This window comes from Mastomys coucha, unplaced genomic scaffold (genome assembly GCF_008632895.1).
Source record: "Mastomys coucha isolate ucsf_1 unplaced genomic scaffold, UCSF_Mcou_1 pScaffold23, whole genome shotgun sequence".
Taxonomy (NCBI): Eukaryota; Metazoa; Chordata; class Mammalia; order Rodentia; family Muridae; genus Mastomys; species Mastomys coucha.
The window spans coordinates 14,230,925-14,238,952 of NW_022196906.1; positions in this window are offsets into that span (position 1 = coordinate 14,230,925).

Here is an 8,028-nt window from a genome sequence, read left to right on the forward strand (position 1 = left end):
AATAAAGAAAATATCTAAAAAAAAAAAAGAAGAAGAAGTTAGACTCCAGAGAACCAAATAACCCTATTAAAAAATGTGGTACAGAGCTAAACAAAAAATTCTCAACTGAAGAATACTGAATGGCTGAAAAGCACATGAAGAAATGTTCAATATCCTAAGTCATGAGGGAAATGAAAATCAAAACAACCCTGAGATTCCACCTCACACCAGTCAGAATGGCTAGGATCAAAAACTCAGGTGACAGCAGATGCTGGAGAGGTTGTGCACAAAGAGGAAAACTCCTTCATTGCTGGTGGGATTGCAAGCTGGTATAACTGCTTTGGAAATCAGCTTGGTGGTTCTTCAGAAAATTGGGCATAGTATTACCTGAGGACCCAACAATACCATTCCTGAGCATACACCCATAAGATGCTCCAACATGTAATTAGGACACATGCTCCACCATGTTCATAGCAGCCTTATTTATAATATCCAGATACTGGAAACAACCAAGATGTCCCTCAACAGAGGAATGGATACAGAAATTTTGGTACATCTACACAATGCCATACTACTCATCTATTAAAAACAATGAATTTATGAAATTCTTAGGGAAATGAATTATCATTTCCCTAAGAATATCATCCTAAGTGAGGTAACCCAATCACAAAGGAGCACACATGGTATGCACTCTCTGACAAGTGGTTATTAGTCCAGAAGTTTGGAATATAGGAAGAACAACCCACAAAACACAAGAAACTCAAGAAGAAGGAAGACCAAAATGTGGACATTTCATTCCTTCTTAAAAAGGGGGAACCAAATACCCACAGAAGGAGTTGCAGAGACTAACTGTGGATCAGAGACTGAAGGAAGGACAATCCAGCTTGGTATAGCTGTCTTCTGAGAGGCTCTGACAGTACCTAATACAGAAATAGAGGCTCACAGCTATCCATTGAACCGAGTACAGGGTCCCCAATGAAGGAATTAGAGGAAGGACCAAAGGAGCTGAAGGGTTTGCAGCCCCTTAGGACAAACAACAATATGAACTAACTAGTACCCTGAGAGCTCCCAGGGACTCAACCACCAACCAAGGAGTACACATGCTGGGACTGATTGCCCTGGCAGCATGTGTATAGTAGAGGATGTCAAAGTCAGTCATCAGTGGAAGGAGAGGCCCTTGGCCCTGTGAAGGTTCTGTGCCCCAGTGTAGGGGAATGCCAGGGCCAATAAGTGGGAAGACGGTGGGGTAGCAAGCAGGGGGAGGGGGGAGGCAACAGGGGTTTGTTCTTGTTGTTTTTTGTATTTGTTTTGTTTTGTTTTGTTTGGAGGGGTAACTGGGAAAGGAGAAATAATATGAGATGTAAATAAAGAAAATATCTAATAAAAACAATGAATTCATGAAATTCTTAGGCAAATGGATGTAACTGGAATATATCATCCTGAGTGAAGTCACAAAATAACACACATAGTATGCACTCACTGATAAGTGGATATTGGCTCAGAACCTTGGAATTCCCAAGATACAATTCATAGACCACATGAAGCTCAAGATGAATGAAGACCAAAGTGTGGACACTTCAATCCTTCTTAGAAGAGGGAATAAAAAAACCATGGGAGGAAATACAGAGACAAAGTGTGAAGCAGAGACTAAAGCAAAGGCCATCCAGAGACTGCCCCGCCTTGGGATCTATTCCATATACAATTACCAAACCAGATACTACTGTGGATGCCAACAAGTACTTGCTGACAGGAGCCTGATATAGCTGTCTCCTGAGAGGCTCTGCCAGTGCCTGACATGTACAGAGGTGGATGGACTGAGCATAGTGTCCCCAGTGGAGGAGCTAGAGAAAGGACCCAAGGAGCTAAAGGTGTTTGCATCCCCATAGGAGGAATAACAATATGAACCACTAACCCCAGAGCTCCCAGGGAATAAACTATCAACCAAAGAGTACACATGGAGGGACCCATGCCTCTGGCTACACATGTAGCAGAGGATGACCTTGTCTGGCATCAATGGGAGGAGAGGCCCTTGGTCCTGTGAAAGCTGGATGCCACAGTGTAGGGGAATGCCAGGACAGGGAAGAGGAAGTGGGTAGGTTAGTGAGCAGGGATAGTGGGTATGGGAGTTTTCAGAGTGGAAACAAGGAATGGGGATAACAATTGAAATGTAAATAAAGAAAATATCTAATAAATTTTTTTAAAAAATAATAAAGTAAATGATAACAGAATGAAAAAATGTAAATAAAGAATATATCTAATTTTAAAAATGTCTGAGCTAAGCAGATTGCACTTATATATTTAGAAATATATATACAAACACACTCGTTTATATGTATAAAACAACAACTAATGAAAAAAAGAGCATAAATTTGAAGGATATGAAGGTGGGATATATGGGTGGATTGGAAATGAGAAAATAGAATGGGGAAATGATGTAATGATATTTCAATCTCAAAATATAAAGCAATCATATTTCTATGTCTCAATTTCTATGTGACTATAAAATTCATTAGTATTCATTTTTTAAAGCCCTCACAATCTACAATACTCATATTGTAGATTCCATGTAAATCCCTGGCTCATCCTTCTGTTTAACAGGTGAACTAGCTAAATACTAAAGGAAATAAACCATTGTTCTGTGATGGTTTATTCATCTGTCCTCAGGCATGTTTGACAAGAAAAGAAATTTTTAAGGACTACTGGAGAATACAATGCCCTGGACTAGGTAGGATCATAAGGTTTTCATATTAAAGTTTGTTTTGTTTTGTTTTGTTTTGTTTTGTTTTGTTTTGTTTTGCTTTGCTTTGCTTTGCTTTGCTTTGTTTGTGCTTTGAAACAAGGCATTGCTGTGTAACCAAGGCTGGTCTTGAATTCACAATCCTACGTCTGCCTTCTAAATCAGGATTACTAGCATTCACTACCACACCCAAATAAATCCTAGGGCCTTTATTCAAACACTAACTATGTAGTTAAACTGTTCTTCCTCATTGTGCATTTCACTAACAGAAAATGAAGGAGTGAGACTGGTCTCTAAAGATCAAAGATGGAAACTGGTAAGTATTTATTGCACTGTATAAGAACTAGAATCATTACTATAATCATATATAGAGTATTAATAAAATGCAACCCTATAATAAATGTAATGCTTTTTATTTGACCTTACAACAGAGATATCTTTCTTCTTTGGAAACACTGGATCCTAAAACAACTTGATGTCTTAAAATATTTCTCAAACCAGAAAACACAATTATCTCACTGCTTCTCTTTCTGCCTCTGTTGTTCATGCATGTGAGCATGTGAAAACATCTGCAATACTCTTTATTATTTTTAATGATGTTATGACATAAAAATAGCAAGTTACTGGAAATTCCAAGAATGAAACAATGATATGGCTTGGTGGGTGAAAGTACTTGCTTCCAAGACTGACAAATCAAATTTGTCCCTGAACTCACATGGTAGGAGAGAACTTCTTATAAGTTGCTCTCTGACTTTGACACATGTATGTATGACATTCTTATACATATGTGCATACACACACACTCACACAATATACATACAAACATACATACAAACAGAGTAAACAAAAGTAATTTTAAGCAATACAATGAAGTAGACGCAAATTAATGCTATTTTTCTATTCTCTTGTTTCTATGGGACATGCTTAAACTAAAGAAACCTCACATAGAAATGTTCCTACGTGTTCATATCATATTGACACACTCATTTTCAGTTAAAGAAAAAAATGGCTATCCAATATTAAATGGAGTTTTTTGTACTTGATTTTGTAGACAACTCAGTATCAAACTTGCTCTGAGAAACTAGAAATTAAGGCAAGCCAGATATTTTCTCCTAGTTACTATTTCCTACTTATGTAGGCACCAAACTGCCTTTTTTTTTTTAAATCTCTTGAAAGCCAAGATTTTTTTTATGGAGCAGGAGATTTTATCTAAAGGTTAGAAACTTAATTGTTATCAGTACCAATAAAAATAACAATAATATATGTAAATGTTTCCCTTTTCTATGCACATCTATCATGTACTGAGTCATAAAGGTAGTATTGCTTAACCAAAGCTAACTTGGTGGAGTTCTATAAACAAGGATGCAATTCTTTTTTTCTTTTCTGGTTTTTCAAGACAGGGTTTCTCTGTGTAGCCCTGACTGTCCTGTTACTCACTCTGTAGACCAGACTGGCCTTGAACTCAAAAATATGCCTGCCTCTGCCTCCCAAGTGCTAGGATTGAAGGCCTGAGCCACCACAACCTGGCAGGATTCTATTCTTATGACAATTCTGAGGCTCAGAAATAACTTGCTTATTATTACACAGGTGGCAAATAGAGCAAAGACTTTAAAATCATAATCTGAGGGCTGAGAAATTAGGTCAGTGATAGAGTGCTTGCTACAAACACCTTGGTTTAGTCACCAACACTGGACAAATAAATTACTCTTTAGGGTCTCAGAGTAACTTCACTCTACTTGCCAAACACCAAATATTCTAAAGCAAAAGATTCACAGTTTTTCACCAATGCCATATCTGTTATACACCTTTTAATAACTTCCAGTTTCTCAGTGAAAAATGGGGCTTAAGATATGGGACAGGAGAGATAGTTGAGAGCACTTGCTGAGCTTGTGGAGGACATGAGTTTGGTTCGCAGCACCCATATCAGATGACCACCTATAATTCTAACTCCAGAGGGATACAATACCTCTGGATTCTGCAGGCAACTGCACTAACTAACATGTATAAACCCACATTCACACACACACACACACACACACACACACACACACACACTAACACACATATACACACACATTTTCAATATTTATTTATCTTATTTATGTCTATGACTGTCTTTTCTTGTTTGTGTCTGCAGAACGCAGAAGAGTATATGTAATGAGGGTTGGCTTACACTTTCAGAAGTTTAGTTCATTTTCATCATGGTGGAAAACATGGCAGCATGCAGGCAGAGACATGGTGCTGGAGAAGGAGCTGAGAGTTCTACATTTTGATCCAAAGGTAGTTAGTAGGAGACTGTCTGCTGCACAGGGCATAGCTTGAGCATAGGAGACTTCAAAGCCTGTCCCCCACAGTGACACACACCAACAAAGTCACAATTACTCCAACAAGGCCACACCTGCTAACACATCTACCCTCTATGGGTCAAGAATTCAAACACATAGGTCTATGGGGGCCATTCTTATTCAAACCACCACCATGTTCTTAGAAGCACTTTAGCTGAGAGCACTGGCTCCCCACTTAGGCCTAGAAGGAAACTAAAACCAGGGTCAAAGCCTGTCACTGCTGCCATCATTTCTTTTTTTTTAAACTTTTATTGCATTATGATGAGAAAAGTTACATGATTTCAATTTATCTGAATTTGTTAACATTTAAAAACATATTTTAATTAAATAGAATTGAATCACATTCTTGTTCCCGTTTTGTACCACTGCTCCTCCCAGAGACCCCCCTTCAATACTTACAATATCTTTTTTGTCATATTCCTCAAAATTTATGAAATATTATACCAATAAAAATAAGTATTATAAAAGTTGTTTGATATAAAACAACAATCAATTTAAGTCTTATGTTGATGCCCATCTATAGCAATAGTGAAAATACATTTTTCTCAATATACATTTTAAATAACTCCAAACATATTAACTGTATATTTCAAAATAACACATGACTACTAGTATTTTCTTAAATGAACATGAATATATAAAGTCTTTTTGTTTGTTTTGTATTTAGTAGAGTTTAAAATCTTGGCTCTTACTGGGGTACAAGCCCAAAATAAGAACAATACTTAGACATTGGGTTTCATTTAATAAGGCTGTACTTCAATGACCCTCACACCACCAAAGGATTTTACCTCCATTGTAGCTAAGCTGAGAGTTGATAGTTGTGCTGCACCAAGAAATGAATTGTAGGCTCGATTTTTGGATACAGACTTCCTGCTATGGTCAAAGCTATTTGACTTGAGTGAGTGACTTCATTCTCAGCCCACAGAGAACAGGTTACATTCATTTAAGAAATGGTGTAGGTATTAAGATGGTCTATCCATAAAGTCATTCACCAACTGTTTCAATAAACAATGGTTCTGCTTGGAAGGTGGCACAGACATTAGGTGAGGGTAACAATTTGGTTCATTAGCTGTGATAATTTGGAAAAGCATTCATCTCGGAGAAAAGAGTAACTTATAAAGTCCTCTTCTTCAAACTTGATACAGGAGTTACAAATGTCAAGCAAAGCATTCAGTTTCACTTTGTTGTTCTCTTACAAGCCACCTCCCTAGTTAATCATCTATATTTCTTTTAGGTATATAAATACATTTGAAATCTATAAGCTGTTCTGAAAACCATAGTGTAGTGTAAAGACATGAAATAAACAATACTACTAATAGAGAGGCTCAGATAGGAGAAGCAAAATTTTAAGACCCTTATGTTGTACACAGCCAGACACACTCACAAACAAACAAGCTGAAAGTGTATATAGATTGTACAATGTTGGACCTATTTCTCGAATTACCAAATTAGAGAAACCATTGGATGACAATCAACAAATCTCTAATTCCTCATATTTTTGGATTTCAATATATTAGGATATGTTGGTAATATTAATTTTCATATTAAGATATTTTAAAAAGTAATTGTCATTCCTGTTGTTTTTGTTGTAAGAGGTGGAATTAAGTTTGTGTGGATTTGTTGAAAGTTTACCTTCTTGCTTCTTCTAGGGTGCAGTTTTGCTCCTTATGTTGATGTTTTCCATCTATTATCCTTTGTAGGGCTGGATTTGTGGAGAGATATTGTGTAAATTTTGTTTTGTCATAGAATATCTTGTTTTCTCCATCTATGGTAATTGAGAGTTTTGCTGGGTATAGTAGCCTGGGCTGGCATTTGTGTTCTTGTAGGGTCTGTATGACATCTGCCCAGGATCTTCTAGCTTTCATAGTCTCTTGTGAGAAATCTGGTGTAATTCTGATAGGCCTGCCTTTATATGTTACTTGACCTTTTTCCCTTATTACATTTAAAATTCTTTCTCTGTTTAATGCATTTGGTGTTTTGATTATTATGTGATGGGAGGAATTTCTTTTCTGGTCCAGTCTATTTGGAGTTCTGTAAGAGTCTTGTATGATCATGGGCAGCTCTTTCTTTAGGTTAGGGAAGTTTTCTTCTATAATTTCATTGAAGATATTTTCTGGCCCATTATCTTGGGAATCTTCACTCTCTTCTATGCCTATTATCCTTAGGTTTGGTCTTCTCATTGCGTCCTGGATTTCCTGGATGTTCTGGATTATGTGCATTTTGCTTTTTGCATTTACTTTGACTGTTGTGTCAATGTTTTCTATGGTGTCTTCTGCCCCTGAGATTCTCTCTTCTATCTCTTGTAGTATGTTGTTAATGCTTGCATCTATGGCTCCTCATTCCTTTCCTAGGTTTTGTATCTCCAGGGTTGTCTCTCTTTCTGATTTCTTTATTGTTTCTATTTCCATTTTTAGATTCTGGAAGGTTTTGCTCATTTCCTTCACCTGTTTGATTGTGTTTTCCTGTACTTCTTTAAGAAATTTTTATGTTTCCTCTTTAAGAGCTTCTACCTATTTACCTGTGTTCTCCTGTATTTCTTTGATGGTGCTATTTATGTCTTTCTTAAGGTCCTGTATTATCATGATAAGTGATTTTAGATCTGAATCTTGCTTTTCCGGTGTGATGGTATGTCCAGGACTTGCTATGGTAGGAGAATTGGGTTCTGATGATGACAAGTGCCCTTGGTTTGTGTTGTTTATTTTCTTACGCTTGCCCCCCACCATCTGGTTAACTCTAGTGCTACCTGCCCTTGCTAAATCTGACTGGAGCTGTCCTTCCTGTGATTCTGGTTGTGTCAGAACTCCTCAGAGTCAAGCTGTCTCTGGGATCCTGTGATTCTGTGATCCTGTGATCCTGGGCTTGTTAGATCACCTGAGAGTGGAGATTCCTCTGGGTGTTGTGAGACTGGCTGCAGATCTTGTGCCCAAGGTCTGCTCTGGACCCCAGCCCAGACAGACTGGAAGGAAC